The sequence below is a fragment of the Mustela lutreola genome, chromosome 9 (assembly GCF_030435805.1).
Source record: "Mustela lutreola isolate mMusLut2 chromosome 9, mMusLut2.pri, whole genome shotgun sequence".
Taxonomy (NCBI): domain Eukaryota; kingdom Metazoa; phylum Chordata; class Mammalia; order Carnivora; family Mustelidae; genus Mustela; species Mustela lutreola.
Genome location: NC_081298.1, coordinates 8,009,970 through 8,028,058, shown reverse-complemented (window position 1 = coordinate 8,028,058; position 18,089 = coordinate 8,009,970). Strand labels below are relative to the sequence as shown.

Here is an 18,089-nt window from a genome sequence, read left to right as displayed (position 1 = left end):
AGAGAGAGAAAGGGGAGAAGCAGACCCCCGCTGAGCAGAGAGCCTGATGCGGGGCTCAATCCCAGGACCCTGAGATCATGACCTGAGCTGAAGGCAGAGGCTTTAACCCACTGAGCCACCCAGGTGCCCCGAGTCAGATGTTGTTAACCTCTTTGCCCCCTTGTATGAAAGGGGTTTTCCCTCTGACTTCTTTCGGGATTTTCTCTTCCTATTGGACTTTCTTCAATTTAAAGAGGATATGCCTAGAGGTAGTTTTGGGGGCGGGTTGGGGGCGGGGACGTTCCTTTCTGCCTCCTCCACCTGAGCTTTCTGGATCTGTGGTTTGGTGTCTGGCATCAGCCGGGGACATTCGGAGTCATTATTGCTTCAAAGTCCCCTCTGTGCCTTTCTTTCTTCTCCTCTGATGGTCCCACTCTGTGTGTTACACCTTTTTTAATTGTTCCACAGTCCTTGGATATTCTGTTCTGCTTCTCCACCCCCCCCAAGTCTTTTTTCTCCTTGCTTTTCAGTTTTCATGGTTTCTGTGGAAAATACCATCAAACTCAGAAATCCTGTCCTCTCCAGTCTACTAGTAAGCCAGCCAGTCAGAAGCATTCTTCCTTCCTGTGACATGGTTTTATCACGAGCATTTCTTCCTGGTTCTTTAGAAGACCCATCTCTCTGCTCCCACTGCCCACCTGTTCCCACACGCTGTCTACTTTATTCATTAGAGCTCTTAGCATCTTAATTACAGTTTTAAATTCCTGCTCTGATCATCCCGACAGCCCTGCCAGGCCTGAGTGTGGTTCTGAGGCTTGATCTGTTTCTCTAAACTTTTTTTTGTTTCTGTTTCCTTTTTATATATGCCTTGTACTTTATTTATTTTATTATTATTTTTTTTACTGACATAATGTGACAAGTAGAAGGAACTGCTATAATTAGGCCTTTAGTGATATGGAGGGAGGTGGGGGGAGTGTCCTTGACTCCTGGGGTCAGGTCTCAGCCCCGTCTGAGCCTGTGTCTCCCTGTGAACTTCACTACAGCCCCTCCCCGTGGCTGGCCCAGGACGGCTAGAAGGGGCTGGAGTTGGTGTCTTCCTTCCCCTACAACAGCGCTGATAAAGGCCAGCACATTGGGCCCTGGCTAACTCGCTTCCCCTGAGGGCAGGCCTCCTGCAGAAGAACACGACCACGCTCTGGGGTATTTCAGACTTGTTCCTGTTCCCTTCCCCTTCCGGAAGCACAAGGGGGACTTTTCTCTGATATTCCCTGGGAGAAGCTCTTGGAGGTGAAACTTGCAGATGTGTCCCTTCTGACTGGAACCCCTGGAGGTTTTGATTTTCTGTCCAAACCCCACCTGTGGCCACTCACCGGTTTCAGCAGAGGTTTCCCCACACGGGGCACCATTCCCCCCACCCCAAAAGTGAGGCTCTAGCAGGTGGTGATTTTCTCTAGCTGCCTCTGTCCCTCCAGGTCTGGAGGCGGTGGTTCACAGCAGCCTCAATTCTCTTGCAGATCTGAGAGGAGCTGTTAACGCCTCAGCTCCTTCAGCTTTCCCCTTGTTGGCAGGACCGAGGGGCGACTTCTAAGCCTCTGGGTGCTTCACCAGAAACCGGAAGTCTGCCTGCCAGTCCGAAGAACCAAAAAAAGTGATTGACTGAAAATGTCAAGTAGAAAAAGAATAATTGGGGGGGGGCATTTATTGGGTTAGAAATGGAAGTTTGGGGCTTTTGCTGGAGGTTTCAAAGGTGCCTGAAAGAGAAAGTTTTGACGGGTAGACGGGCCACATGTGGGAAAATGGTGTTACTGAAGAGCCCATGGGCCAGCAGAAGGCGAACTGAATTCTGCTTTTGCAGTACCCGGTTGCGTGTCCAGACCTGTCACTTCATTTCTGTGGGATCCCCTTTCTTACCCAGAAGCTGGGAATGGGACACTTACCAGAAGCTGGGATGGAGAGAGGAGACATTCGTATAAAGCGTGGAGAGGAAGACACATTGTGCACGTGATAGAGAAACAACGCAGACTTCATTGTAGAAGTACGTTTTTTCCTTCCTCAAGTACAAAGAGAAACTGAAAGAATGTGCACTGAATTCTAGAAGAACACAGGAAGCTACTCAAGGTTAATACCATGTACATTGGGCTGGAGAACATTATGCGGAAAGCACATTGGGGCAACCTAGAAAAAGCGATTCATGAGTCTGGAAACCTCTGGCAAAGTGTAAGAGGGTGAGCTCTTCTTCTTGGAGCCTTGTCTGTACTGGGAGGTTTCTCCCTTGAGAGAATCATTTTATTTTATTATTTTTTTAAAAGACTTTTTATTTATTTGACAGAGAGATCACAAGTAGGCAGAGAGGCAGGGGGAAGCAGGCTCCCCGCTGAGCAGAGAGCCCGACTCGGGGCTCAATCCCAGGACCCTGAGATCATGACCTAAGCCGAAGGCAGAGGCTTAACCCACTGAGCCACCCAGGTGCCCCGAGAGAATCATTTTATAATATAGGAATTGAGAAGGAAGAGAGAAACATCTTTTTTTTTTTTTAAAGATTTTATTTATGTATTTGTCAGAGAGAGAGAGGAGCGAGAGTGAGCACAAGCAGACAGAGTGGTAGGCAGAGGCAGAGGGAGAAGCAGGCTCCCGGCTGAGCAAGGAGCCCGATGTGGGACTTGATCCCAGGATGCTGGGATCATGACCTGAGCCGGAGGCAGCCGCTTAACCAGCTGAGCCACCCAGGCGTCCCTTTTTAAAAGATTTTATTTATTTATTTGACAGACAGAGATCATGAACAGGCAGAGAAACAGGCAGAAAGAGAGGAGGAAGCAGACTCCCTGCTGAGCAGAAAGCCCGATGCGGGGCTTGATTCCAGGACCCTGAGACCATGACCTGAGCTGAAGGCAGAGGCTTTAACCCACTGAGCCACCCAGGTGCCCCAGGAAGAGAGAAACATCTTACTAAAAGCAGTAAATGACTGGATAGAAAGCTGCTGCTTTTTTTTTTTTTTTTTTTTTTTTAAGGTAAGCTCTGTGCCCAACATGGTGCTTGAACTCACAGTCTCGAGATCAAGAGTCACATGCTCTACTGATGGACCCAGCCAGGTGCCCTCTCTTTTTTGGGGGTGCCAAATCTTAATCCATTGTCAGACGCACCACTAAAAAAAGTCTGGTACTGCGCAGCACCATCGTCTGGTGGCTGGGAGAATGACCTTGTGTAAAACACGTCGACGCCCCCTCCCTCTTTGAAAATGTCCATCTTCTGTTTCCTCCCCACTCTGAGGCAAGTGAAACGCTGAAATTAAGCCCCGGCTTCTCATCGTGGTTAGCAACACGTACTTGGAGCTGGTCTGCCCTGGATGTGCAGTCTGGGCCGGCCACCCCTTCTCCTCGCGGGACCGGGGATGAGTGAACGGGCATCCCTGGGTCTCCATCGTCTCCCATGTGAAATGGCAGGTGTTGCAAAAATAGGACATTGGTCATCCCCGAAACGACTCGATCTTGGCACCTGAACAAAGTGTAGTTGTCGTAATTTCTAGAGAAGAGGTGGTTGAGGAGGTTTTCAAAGCCCGAATGCTTCTCTGGACATAGTCACTAAGAAAGACTGTGTTGAAATCGAAGAGACAATTCAGAACAAGTTTCAAGAAGCTGGGAAAATAGGGAATTTGGGACGATCAAGAGTAAGTAATCCTGCCACCTGGAAAAGAAGGCAACATCCTCCTGTGGTTTTGGCTTTCCGAGAATCACTTCTGCATCCGGGCTTTAAGTGGACGAAGATGGAAAGAGATTGAGGAAGAGCTGATAGAAGGGCAAATGTGTTCCACTTCCCAGAAGGAGTCAGGAGCTATGCTGCTTCTCTGATTGTGGGTAAACTGAGACCGGCCTGCAAGGGAGACCTGCTGCCATCAATGCCTATGAAGCTCTTACAGCAGTAACAGGCACCAACCAAGCCCAACCCCACACCGTGCTGCTGTTGCTGCTTTGGTCATCACCCCCAAAGCCACGTTCCCAAGGAGAACTTCCCTCAAGGGGGCCAACCTGGCTCTTGAGGGAAGCGGGTGCAAAATCTCACTCCTGTTATAAAGCACACGTGTATGTCACAATACATACACAGATACGCAGTAGATCAGTGGTATTATCTCCTGGGGGGTAGTTCGAGAACTTTATACAAAGTCTGCAAAGTCTACAAGGCTTCCTTAAGCGGGTACAAGGCAGAAGCATGCTGATAACCCTGGCTGACACTGGCTTAACCAGGTGGGAGGAACATGGAACATGGAACATGGGAGCGGGGTAGGTACCCGATGTAAGAATAAAAATGGAGGGACCTCAGAAGGTGGGAAGGTGGTGGGAGGTAGACTTTGTGTGTGCAGCAAGCCTGATAAATGAAGTAGAAATGTCCCCTGAAGAAGGAACATAACCCTGATTGCTTCCCCTTCTTCCCGGTTTGGAAGGCTGCCTTGCATAGGGAGAAGAGAACAAAGTTCTTGAGAATTCTGGATCTGCCATTCATTCGCTGTGTGGTCTTGGGAAAGCGGCTGACCTCTCTGAGCCTCATCTATCACCCGAGGCTAGCAATGTGAGCGTCTGTGTCAATTACTTGAGGAGTAGCAGGTGTTTGGTAAATGCGAAGTCATTTTCACACTGTCCTCCTGGTCGAATAGTGGGGCCGATGAACTAGCAGTGGCTCAAATTTTCAGCAAGAGAAATTCATTCCTTTGAGAGGAACTTCTATCCCTTGACATTTTATTCAAAGTTTAGTCCTTCTCTTTTCTGTCTAGCCTTCTCTTCCAAAACACTGGCTCTTAATTTTCTTTTGAAACTTCTGATGACACACGCACTGAGGATGCATTCTGTGCCCAGCATTGCACGCACATTATTTTATTTAAACCTGAGAACAGCTCTGTGAAGTCTTGTACTGGGTATTCATCAGTTTTTAAAAAGTTTTAGCCATTTTCACAATCGTTGGGGGAGGCTCTTGTGGAGACTGAAGATACTGGAAATTCTTCTCATTTGCTTGTCACGAGTATCTATTCTTTTATTCATGTCTGTTCAAATCTTTCGCCCATTTAAAAATATTGGGTGGTTTTGGGGGGCCTGGCTGGCTCAGTTGGTAGAGCATGCAAATCGTGGGGTTGTGAGTTCGAGCCCCAGGATGTGTGTAGAGTTTACTTTAAAAATACTGGGTGATTTGTTTCCTTATTACTGAATTTTGGAGGTTTTAAAACTTACATTCTGGATGCAAATATGTGAATTGTCAGGTATATGATTTGCCAATACTTTTCATTTACTATGTGACTTGCTTTTTTTTTTTTTTTTTTTTTTTTTCCTGTTAACAGTGTCTTTCTCAGAGGATAAGTTTTAAATTGGATGATGTCCGGTATATTAAAATTTTCCTCTTTAGATGGAGGTTTCAGCGTTGTAGTTAATGTTTTTAAATACCATGAGCCAATCAAAATGCATCTGTGGTCCACATTCGCCCCTCGGGTCCAAACTTGGGGGATTTTTAGACTAGCAGAAAGCTCAGGGGCTGCGAAATTCCCAAAATCATACCTTTTGGGTCTCCCACAGCGGGGACTATGATGGATCGAGGTCCCCAGATGTTGCGCTCTGGGATGGATCGGCATTTGTGCGAAATCCACGTTCCCTAAGGTTGCTCCTTACCTGGGATCGCATGCCACAGGGATACGAAAGCAGGCTCCTTTTGGGGAGACACGGGGCTTTGGCGAAGCTTTCTGAGAAGGGCTTATAGTCTCAGACCTTTCCCACCTCCCTGTTCTTTCTTCTTTTTCTAGAGGGATGTGGTCGGCCTCTTCTCCCAGCCTCCTCCGGCTTCCTCCCCATCCTCCTCTCCTACGAGTTTCCCCAGTAAGTGTCTTGTATGTCTTTTCCCAGCTTGGCGTCTGCAAGTCTGCTCATCAAATAAGTAATCCAGTACTGGGGATCCCTTGCTTCAGGAATCCACCGGCTCTCCCGCCAGGCCTGGCAGGTGATGCAAATGAGTAAAGTGGTTCAGGTGAGGACTGAGAGGAATGGAAACCCCGTGCCCCATCTCACGTGGGCAGCGTCTGTCTCATTCTGATTGCGGCCAAGTTGGAATGTGAGCCCAGGGTTGTACATCATTAGATTTTAAAGGAGAGAAAATGGCAGAAAAGTTACAACCCCTAATTCAGTCTGCTCATTTGGCAGAAGAAGGAATCAAGGCAGGAAAAAGAAGTGCCTTTCCTCAGGGTACCTATGTCTGAGGTGGTAGAACGTGGCCAGAATCAGGAGATGCCAGATTCGCTTCTAGCTCTTTCCTTTTTTCCTCTCTACTCATTATTAGGTGTTGCTGTGGGTCTGTATTAGTTATCTATTTCTGTGTAACAAATTATCCACGCACAAGAAATACAGCAACTCGTTGCACGACACTCAGTTTCTGTGGGTCAGAATCTGGACCCTGCATTCAAGGTGGGAGTTCAGGGTCTCATCTGAAGGCTCAGCGGGAGCGTCCAAGCTCATGCAGCTCTCGGTAAGATGTGGTTCCTCAAGAGTTGCTGGATGGAGGATTTCAGCTCTTTTCTTGCTGTTGGTCAGAGACCGCGGGCATTTCCTTGCCCCTGGGCTTTCCAGCATGGCGACTGGCTTCGTCAGAATGGGAGAACTGAGAAGGCAGTAGAGAGAGTCTGCTAGCAAGATGGAGCTCATGGTCTTTGACACCTAACCGTGGAATTGACTTCCCATCACAGTATTCCATGTGTTAAGAAGTCAGCTGGCCAGCCCCCACTTGAAGGGAGAGCATTACCCAGAGATATGGATGCCAAGAGGTGGGGACCGCTGGGAGCCGTTGTCTGCCATGGTTTCTAACGTCTTTCTTGAAAAATGGAAAGTCCCCAATTATGTTTGCCTTTCTTCTCTAAACCGGGAAACTAGTCTAGAGCAGAGAGGTCAGGGATCTACCTCAAAATGAAAATAAGTGCTAGTGTAACTGGAGAAAAATGATTGAGAAGGGAGAACCAGATTGATGGGAACAAGAAGGAAAGAAGTGGCAGGGGTCGGGTGAGGCAAGAGGAAGCTGCGAGCCAGGGCAGCACTCTGCTGCCCTCACCGTGCTCTCTTCCCATTGGTACTTTGCTATGGGCAGGCAAGACTGACCTAGATTGCGTTTAGCAAAATTCAGGACATTGCTTTTGCAGAAAGGATTTGCTGTCTGGATAACCATATATTTTTTTTCTTCTAGTAGGAGGAGTGTCCATAATTGTTGAGAAATACCCAGATCTAAACAAAGAAACTGTCTCCTTTGCATACAGGAAGTGCAGAACAGTGACCAAAGCGAGAACCTGGAATATTCTCCCAGGCCCAGCCTCACAGCCCGCCTGCAGTCCAGCGCCTTCGCCCCACTGGGTCCTCAGAACAAGTGGGACGTTGGTATTATACTCATTTTACAGAGTAAGAAATGGAGACTCCCAGAGATTATGAGACTTGCCCAACGTCACATCCAGGCGGGGCTGGAGCAGAAACGGACCCCTGTTTATTTCACTCCAGTATCCTTCCGCCAGAGCATTTCCCAAACTTTATTCCTTCATGTCTAAACCATCCTAACCACTGCCATACCTCGGATCACTTACTCTATTCTCACATACAGACACATTTTACTACTCGCTCTCCCTGACAGTCAATGGTCCAGGCTCCAGCCTGTGGTAGAGCTGAGCTCAATCCCGAGCCTACCCTGAGCTGGGTCATTCTGCACCAGCGACTGAACCTCTCTGAACTGTAAAATGGGGTGCCTGGGCTCACCTTGTTGGGTGACAGAGGCACCAAGTAAGATCCTGGAACTAAATCACGAGGCACATGGTAAGTGCCCTGTCAATATTTTGTAGAAGGGACCCTCAAGGAATGGGCTCTAGTTTTATTATCGCCTCTCAGACATGTATCCATGCTTAGCACATTTCCAACAATATCGTCAATATCAAGGAATTCCTTAGTACTGTCCATGACCTCCCCTAAATCTGCAATTAAATATTTGTTAAAACTGGAATGTAGATTTAATGTCTTGTGGTTTAAGACAATATCGAATAGCCTTGTTATTCTGGATAAAATCAGGGAAGCTAGATAAATACATTTGCTATAGTTTCTTTTTTTCTTCTTCTTTTTACTTGTGGAAACCATGATGACATAGCATCATGATGAAGATATAGATCCAGGCATTCATAAAATATGGTTTTAATTTCTGTGTGCTCCATTCATTGGCTTAGTGACCTTGGTTTTCCACTTAAATTTCATGGAGTCAGTTGGGATTGCTCTTAACTTGTAAGTAGCAACAGCCAACAATAACCCAACAGAGACTTCAATGAACAGGCTATTTTTTTTTTTTTTCTCTCACTTAAAAAGAAATCCAGAGGCAGGCAGGCAGTTACTATAATGCTTCAATGGTTTAAGAATGTCAGAGCTACGCAGCTCTCTCCATTTATCTCCTTCTTCTTTTTAAGATTTTACTTATTTGAGACAGACAGAGAGAGAGAGAGCTCCAGAGAGAATGCATAAAGTGGGGGGAGGGACAGAGGAGGAGGGAGAAGCAGACCCCCCACTGAGCAGGGAGCCTGATGCAGGGCTCAATCCCAGGACCCAGAGATCATGGCCAAAGGCAGACGCTTAACCAGCTGAGCCACCCGAGGGGGTCCCCATCTCAACCCTACTTGATGCTTGCAGGATGTATAACCCACAGCACTTTCCAGTCGGGAAATGAAGACAGTAGAACTAAGGACATCTTTTCCTTCCTAAGACACAAAACTTCCTGAGACCCCGATCTCCTGCCTTTGCTGTACTGGCTTGAATTGTGTCATATTGCTGTGTTGCAAGGGAGCCTGGGGAAGGCTGTAGCATGGTTATGGGGCAGAGGCAGGGACCGGTGTGAGAATTTAATGAGATAATACACTTATCTGGGAGAGGGAAACTTGATTTCAGAGTACTGCGGTGAGTAAGTATCAGACACAGGGCAAAAACTTGCTTTTTTCTACCAGACTGGAAGCTCCACGAGGGGGGGGGTTGTTCCATTTTTCTTGTTTATTGTTCTAGCTTGATGCCTGGAACATGGATAAACACATGGGGCTGCTCAGTAAATATTTGATAAGTGAATGAACAGTTAATGATAATTTGATATGTTTCTTTAGCTTACCATCATTCACCATTGTCTCAAAAAACATTTATTCAATGGCTATTAAATGAACCTCAGAACATAAGAGACCTAAAGCCAGGACTTTTGTCGGTATATTATTGATTGTCTGCTGTGTAACAAATTGCCCCAAAATGTAGCAACTTCACAACTTCACAACTTTCTTATCTCATCTAGTGTCTGAGGTCAAGAATCACTGGTAACAGTTTGAAGGGATGGTTCTGGCACGGGGCCTCTTACAAGCAGTGAAGATGTTGGCCGAAACTGCCAACATCTCAAGGCTCGACTGAATACAGTTGGATTATCTCCTTTTAAGAAGGTGCACATGCGTGGCTATGGGCTGGAGGCCTTCATTCCTCACGGTGTGGGCTTTTCCATAATGCGCTGGAACACTCTCAGAACACAGCAGCTGGCTTCCAGAAGGAATGAGAGGGAAACAGCAATGTATTTTATGACTGGCCTTAAATACCACGTAATGTCACTTGCACAATATTCCACTCCCCAGAAACAAGTCACCAGGTTCAGCCTACACTCAAAGCGAAAGGAAACAGCCTCTGCCTTTTGAAACAAGGGAGTGGCAATGAACTCACGGCATTCAGGGACATATTTTAAAACCACGGCTGTCTGTTCCGTTCAGTGCTCAAGATATGCTTGGTGCATACAGTAGGTGCTTACTCAGAGCTGGTTCCAGGATTGCAGGCTTTGCAGTTTGGGGGCTTTCCTTAATAAAAGGAATACAAAGTTAGTTATAAAAGTTAATACTTAATTTGCATAAAAGACAATATTACAAATGACAACACTTTTTGATCTGAAAAATACTATTATTATTGTCAATTTGGAATGTTTCTTCTAGCTTCTCTATTCATCTCTAGTTAGGTGATATAAATTTTTAGAGTTACTAGGTCCAATTTGGAGAAACATCTGTTAATTTTCTTTCATATATGCCCTCTTTAAGATTTCAGGACAATACAAGCTTTCTTGGGCAGGGATTAGGCTCTAATACTCCTCGAATGACTGTACTGTTTGGGGTTGCTTTCCTTTGTAAAGATGGAACATGCATTGTTTGTTACTGTTGTCAATGCAGTATTTTAGCAAGCACGTGGGTCCCTCCCTCCCCCACCCCGCCATGATCATGTAACATTTACTCCTCTATGTTAATTTTATGTCAATGTGACTAGATCGTTGGGTACTCAGATATTTGGTTAAACTTTATTTCTGGGTGTGTCTGAGAGGGTGTTTCCAGATGAAATTTGAATCCACAGATTCAGGAAAGCACCTTGCCTTTCCCCAGTGTGGCCGGGCATCATCTAATTCGCGGAGGGCCTGAATAGAACAGAAAGGCAGAGGAAGGCAGAATTTGACCCTCCCTGCCTGACTGCTGGAGCTGGGACCTCAGTCTTTTCCTGCTCCCCGTGCTCCTGGGATGCAGGCCTCTGAGCTCAGGCTGAATCACACCAGCTCTCCCGGATCTCCAGCTTGTAGATGACAATCAGGAGACCTCACAGCCTCCCTAGTTGTGTGAACCAGATTCCTTATAATAAATAAATAAACAAATATTCTACTGTTTCTGTTTCACTGGAGAATCCTCCTACAACAATGAAATAACCCAAAAGCTTGTCATTACTTTTACTGAAAACCATCTCTTGTTCTTACCAGGATGACTTATGTTCGCTTTTGGCAGACAACTTGCCAGAGTTCCAAGGTCAAGATGCATCAAATATCATCATATTTCCATGATATTCCATAATAGTTCCAACCGGAACCGTTGGAAATACACTAAGTAGAAACATCCTTTGTGTCTTCCCACACATACTTACTGCTTGTAGAACTGACATGAGGAAATTCAGATGTCAATGTCACATAAACACTAATTGGAATACAACCATTCTCCTCTGTTTACTTAACGTGTACAATTTTTTTGCACCATAACATCATAGTTATAAAACGCCTAAAATAATTACTATTAAGCACTTCACAAAAACTCTGTTGACTAACCCCTGTCCCATGGCAATGAGTAAGAGACACACTTGACTTTCAACTTCATTAAAGCATCGGCCATTTGTCAGTCCCTAATACACACCACACTGTGTATTGCCTCGGAACAACCTCCCTGCTGTCCTTTCTCAATACATTCCCCGTCAACTGTCAACAAGAACTAGATATGTCTTACCATGGTGGGTAAGCGTGAGGGCTCTGAAATCAGAGAGCCTCGGTTTGAATCCCAGATATGTAACTTACAAGTCGTGGAAGCATGGAGAAGTCATTTACCCTCTTGGGTCCTCATTTTTCTTATCTGTCATTTGGAGATAACCACAGTAACTGTGACATTAAGCATTGAGGGTTAAATAAACTGATGTAGGCAAAGCGCTAAGAACAATGCTTGGCCGATGGTGAGCACTGGACTGGATACTGCCTCTCCAAGGTCTAGTAAATACCGATGAGCTCAGTGAGCATCTCTATAACGAGGGAACCATTTCTTTGGACAAAGCATTTGTGAAATAAAGGCTTTATCTAGTGCTGAATAAATAAATGAGTGCCTTATACCTCTTTTATTCTTCAACCACATGCTGCTTTATTTGAACATTATGGGCCTCAAATTTCAGTTAGTGCATGAAAGGTTATAATTGACCTCAATTTACATAACAAAGTCAAATCAGGAAGGCAAGTGTTTGAAGGATCTTTTAAAATTAAATTTGCTCCCCACCCCCCAACCCCTGCAATTTAGTAACTGTATTGGTATGCCCATAGTCAGATTAAGACCTGGAAGTATGGGCGTCTGGGTGGCTCAGTGTGTTAAAGCCTCTGCCTTCGGCTCAAGTCATGATCCCAAGGTCCTGGGATCAAGCCTCGCATCAGGATCTCTGCTCAGCAGGGAGCCTGCTTCCTCCTCTTTCTGTCTCTGTCTCTGTCTCTGTCTCTCTCTCTCGACCTGCCTCTCTGCCTACTTGTGATCTCTGTCTGGCAAATAAATAAATAAACAAATCTTTTAAAAAAAAAGACCTGTAAGTATTATGGGGCCTACATCAGTCCACTATTGCCACAATAATACCGTGTAACAAATGATTCCTGAACTCAGTGGTTTAAAACAGTAATTACTTAATCCCACAAAAACATCTCTGCAAGTTGGTTGGTGTTCAGATGATCTAGACTGTGCTGGACTGGGCTTTCAATTGTGGGTCACAGCCAGATCTGCCCCAGGCGTTTTTCATCCTCCTTGGTTGAATAGACCTACACTCCTCATGGCAATGTTGGAAGTGCAAAAGGGCGTGATCCACCACACGAATGCACTGCCGGCTCGGCTGGAATCAAGCTTGCTAACAGCCTATTGGCCAACAAAATCACATGGCCAAGTCCAAGGTCAGTGGTGCAGGGAAGTATATTCTAGCCAAAGCAGGAGTGGGGGAGGAGTATTTTCTGAACAATAATCCATATTCTCTCAGGACCTGCCCCCACATGAAAATTAACATAAAAAAAGTCAAACTAGAATAAAAAATTGAGTTGAGTTTCTCAGTGACAAAAGCATGCGTATGTTGAAATTTAAAATAACTTTTCTGAATTATCCGGTTGTCTCCTCCGGAGGACAAGGAAGGATTGTGGTGGTTGGTGGCCTTGCTTTTCTGGACTGTAAGTGTGTGTTGAGTCTGCACACTAGGCAGTCCAGCGTCAATAACAGTTCCTCCTTGTGTCCCAGCGCCTGGCACACAGTAGGCATTTGACAAAGCTTGCGGAAGGCAATTGTAGAATTCTATAAATGTATAGCGATTGCATCAGTGCAAGGTGGCTCTATTTGCTCGAGATAGTGTCAGGTACGTTGTAAGTGTTACATGTTCTACGGCAAACTTCAAAAAGACTTACGGGGTGTGAAGGCACACACAGCTTCCAACAATGACCCGCATATTGTGGAAGTGTCCAAGCCAGTTGCTGCCTCCGGTTTTCTGTCTGTTTACCCTGCCGTGCAAATGAAATGACATTCTCATCTGATGCTGCTCAAGGGAAAATGGATGTCTCAAAAACCATCACCGGTAATGAATATAAGATAAAATGCGAATGAAAGCCGGCTTTCAAAACTTCACATTTCCCTTTCATCCACTGTTTATTCAATAATTACACAGTCAGTTACAACTTGCACAAATGATTTTATATACCTATTACTCTATAAATATCTACAGTGTCTGTGTATTTATAGATAAAGAGGGAGGAGACGATCATGATTGAGCAAACATGTTCTGACAGCAGAGTAACTTTGCAAATATCTGTAAAGTTCAGGTTCTGCCAAGGCTAGTTTTTCCCGACCCGGGAGAATTCACATAGTGTTACGAATTTTAATCATCATAACTACCTTTCACTGAGAACTTAACACACACCACACATTGAGTGAAGTGAGATCTCTCTCTCTCTCTTTCTCTCAGTATGTATTTTTTCTGACCTATGTAAGAGTACTGTCATGGTAAAACGAACCCCCATTTTACAGAAGGGAACACAGAGGCTCAGTAAATATTGTGAGCCTGTATTTGAGCTCCACCATGCTTGACTAGAAATTAGGGCTGTGTTGAGAGTTGACTACCCCAAGCGGCGCCTGGGTGGCCCCATTGGTTAAGTGTCTGCCTTTGGCTCAGGTCTCGAGCCTTTGGCTCACTCCCAGGATCGAGCTCAAGTCCAGCCCCACGTCCAGCCCCATGTCGGACTCTCTGCTTGGCAGGGAGTCTGCTTCTCCCTCCCTATCCCCCAGTTTATTCTCTCTCTCTCTCCCTCTCACTCAAATAAATAAAATCTTAAAAAAAAAAATGTTGACTACCCACCTCTGTACACAGAAGGCGACCTGAGGACAACTGAGGTAGGCATACTGATATCCATGGAGCTGTCCCATTGTCTTTATTTCTTGCACCAGAATTAACGTAACCGAACGCCCCATCTGGGAAGCCACCTCAGGGCCACTCTGCAAAGATTTGTTGGTGCATCTCTACTCTGTTTTCCTTCAGTTATTTAGCACAAAGCTTCTTCTTATTAGATAACCAGTACAGGCGTGGTATCACGTCTGGATAATCAGGGACCTCTGGTTTGAAAATGTTCCCTCCCGTAGCCGTCAGTGAAACCTAGAGATGAAATCTTAAAGCTTGTGATAAAGCTTCAAATGGCCTCCACTCAGAGAAGGGATTAATTATGTGTGATTTTTCAAGCAGTATCTGTAGATTCAACAGATAAGTTGTCTCCTTTCTGTCTGGCCCATGCCTTGGGCTGGCACCTTTATTGAATCACGACTGTTAGCTTTCCCTGGCCCTGAATGTGGGCACCAGGAGCCTCATTCAGGTTTAGCCATTGTCCATGCAAAGCTCATTATTGCTCTCCTGGTTGAAATTTGAAGGGAAGAACAACAATTAGGGAGTTATGTGCTGTGAAGGGAGCAATTGGGTTGGAAAGGCTCAAAAAAAGGAAAAAAAAAAAAACAGCCTTAAAAGAAATTTCCAGGAAATTTCTGATTTTTTTTTTTTTATAACAAAAGAAGTTTAGGAGGATCTTTGTTTAAAACAAAAAACAAAACAAAACAAAACAAAAAACCCATGAGGGTTTCTGCCTTGTCAGTTAAGAGCAATCTTTCAAAGGCATCCAAAAAGAAAAAGTTGGCTCTGCTTTCGGAGTTGCTAGTCGGAGAACAAAAGAAGCAAGGGAAAGTTTGACTTGACTTCCTCTGCAATTTGTTTATATCATCAGAGCAGAAAGAATCTCGGGGCTCGGGCCGGGCTCAGCGGGCCACTTCCTGAATGAAGAGAGAGAGAGAACCCCTGTCCAGTTCACTGAAATGTGCGGCGATCGGCAGAAATCCCGGCCGACTGGAGGAGCCCAGAGGGCAAAGGAAGAACATTTCTCAATTCAGCTGCAGTCTGACAAGAGACCTGCAAAGTCCTGACTCAGTGTTACCAAATCCTCCCCCAGCCCCTTCTGGCGAACACCTGGAGGACTGCCCGGAGGAGGGGTAGCTTCTGCTGGCTGGTTGCGGGGAGTCTGCTCATCCAAGACTGTGTGTGTCCATCTCTCCGATTCAGGGCCCGCTGAGGAACAGCCCTCAAATGACAAATATTGACTGGAAAATAATGTCCAAATCAGACATAATTGAAAGGCTAAGGATCTGTTTACTTCTCCCAGTAGTAGTCGGCTGAAACAGCCAAACCGGTTAGACAACCTTTTTTTTCCCCCCCTGATCAGGTATGTACTGACTCACTGGCAACAAACTTCAGAAATTTGAGCAGAGAGAGGTTTTCTCTCTCTCTAGGTTCTCCTGGGCACAATGCCTATAGCCCCTCCTCCGTCCCCCCTTACCGAAAAAGGCTCGAGTCTTTGATTATGGCTGTTAATTTCCTGTCACTTGCCTTGGTAGGCTGGAGGGAGGCCCGAGGATTTAGACAGAAAACACCACATTGGGCTCCCCACGAACTCTTCCCCTGTGTGGCTCTCCAGCCCCTTTCAGAACTTGATATTCGGGGGAGGTTGGCCATCGCTGGCCTGTTACAGAGAAATCTGAAGCCAGCGGGTAAAAGGCTAAGAAAGGGATAAATACGGTTAAGTGGTGAACGCTTTTGGCCGAGTACCCTTCCTGGAGACAGACCTCGTTGGTCTTTGGAGCAGAGGAGGGGCCTGCAAAACACGCAGACAGAACCCAGGGCGACGGGGACCTAGAAGGGAGGCACGGGGTGACCCGACACAGGGGGGGTTTCCTGATCCCCGAAAGGTGGATGGCGCAGGTGTCCGTGAGGCTGAAGGCAGTGACCGGGAATGATGGACACGCAGTGATTTCAAAGCTCACCGCTTACTAGCAGTTTTGTTTTGTTTTCCAAGTGTGGAGGGCAGGTTTCCATCAATTCTCTCGTCTAATTCCTGCTTCCTGCCAACCAGCCGCTGTTGGGTGTTTTCGAGAAAAATCCTGGGTTATCATTATAGAATTTCAAAAACCCCCGTGTTCAATTAGCCTGCTTTTGAATCCCTTCTGGTGGTTGGTTAAATATGGGCCCAACGGGCTTTTTTTGTAAGTGGAGCTGATCTTGGGGTGAGAAACCTTAAGCTTCGGAGCGTAAAGAAACTGAAAAATAATGTGTTAATGGCGCCGTTTCTGGAAGACTTGAAGATTGCCTTCTTTCAGTCTGTTCTGCTCTATTCTATTTCAGAGACCTATGAACGTTTCCAAGTGCCAAGGGGCTATTATATTCAAAGGACACTTGGATATTCTTTATGAAGGTTGCCTTGCACTTGTGTAGAATGTTTACAAGGTTAATCAGTACGCTTTCTCATCACTCTACATGTTAAATGGCTCCAAATTGCTCCCACGTTTATTTGAGAGTCATTGAAAGTGCCTGAATGGAGCCGGGATATTCTTTGTTTCCCTTTGATTTGGAAACAAAAGACTCAGGAAAAAAAGTTTACTTTGCTGCTGAATGCCGTATGCAGATGAACCTATTGTCAGTTGAATGAAACCAAGGATCTGAAGACTTTTTTTCCAAGAGGCTTAGAGCAGGAGGAGTCCTCTGGTAGTTACAGCCCATGTTTGAATTTGCCTCCATTTTTCATTTTGTGGTCCTGTGCTTGGGTTTCACGCGGGCTTAAGTCCCACCCCAAGGGCTTCAGAGATAATGGAGCATAATCAGTGGAAGGGAATCAGCATCAACTATGACAAAAGTCGCTGTGTTGCTTCCGAAGTGGGACATACCGTGTGGACATCAGAAGACAGTGGTGCCCTCCATCCATTCATTGTCTCACCTTTTGGTCTTTTCCAATTTCTGGAGATCCGAGCCTCTTATCGTCAGCACATTGACATTTTGGGCTGGATCCTTCTCTGTCCCAAGGGGGCTGTCCTGGGTATCATCCCCGGCCCCAACCCCATAGCCACCAGCAGCACCGTCAAGCAAAAATGTCTCCCAACACCGCCAAGTGTCCCCGGGAAGGGGTGGGGGGGCCTGGATCCCCTGTGGTTGAGAACCAGTGTTCTCGAACAGCCTACCCACAGAAACCCGGTTTGAAGAGAGAGAAGATTAACTTCATGCTCAGCCCGTTATAGGAACAACGACTGGTGACAGAGTAGCTATTTCCATCAGAATTCAGGGTTAGAACTGAACATCTGAGCGGGAAAGGGGAAAGAGAATAAATCAAAGGACTCGGAGAGAACGTAAAGCCGGCCCCTATGACAGGCGAAGACCAAGCGGGAGGAGCCTTCCAAGATGGGCCATCAGACGGGCCATCAGACGGGCTTGCCCTCGCCATCTGCACCATCATGATGTTTTGTGATTTTTCTTTAAGTAGCACCTGGTTTCATCCGTCTGTCGCATTTCCCCTCCTACTGGCAAACATCTTAGAGTAGGATGAAAACAACATGCCCCAGAATCCTTGTCCTTATGGCCCGGAAGTAATAGTTACTAATTTAACATCTGTGGATAAAAATGGACGTGTACCACAATAAAAAACCCCACGGGTATTTCATGAGACACTGTTAAGACAATAGATAGAAAATGTATTTCAAAAACTATGAATGGGGCACCTGGGTGGCTCAGTGGGTTAAAGCCTCTGCCTTCGGCTCAGGTCATGATCTCAGGATCCTGGGATCAAGCCCAGGATCAGCGGGGAGCCTGCTTCCCCCTCTCTCTCTGCCTGCCTCTCTGACTACTTGTGATCTCTGTCAAATAAATAAATTAAATCTTAAAAAAAAAAAAACCAAAACCAACAACTATGAATAGATACGGTTTTAGGAAGTATAAAAACATATTGAAATACGGAGTGCTTGGGTGGCTCAGTTGGTTATGTGTGTGCCTCCGGCTCAGGTCCTGATCTCAAGGTCCTCCCTCATCGGGAGTCTGCTTCTCCCTCTCCCTCTGCCCCTCGCACTGCTCGTGCTCACTTGCATTCTCTCTTTCAAATAAATAAATAAATAAATAAATAAAATCTTTAAAAAAAGTATTGAAATATAAAGATATGTTTATTTTTTATTATTTTTTAAG

General features: G+C 45.8%; 1 long non-coding RNA gene across 1 annotated transcript; it reads right to left on the bottom strand.

Annotated features, from left to right (window-relative positions):
- Positions 1-244: 244 nt before the first annotated feature.
- On the bottom strand, positions 245-17,949 carry LOC131807706 (uncharacterized). The gene is made up of 3 exons (XR_009344581.1): positions 13,911-17,949; positions 12,967-13,059; positions 245-9,832 (listed from the first exon to the last, which is right to left on the bottom strand). It is a non-coding gene; the product is annotated as an uncharacterized LOC131807706 (long non-coding RNA).
- Between the last annotated feature and the right edge of the window lie 140 nt (positions 17,950-18,089).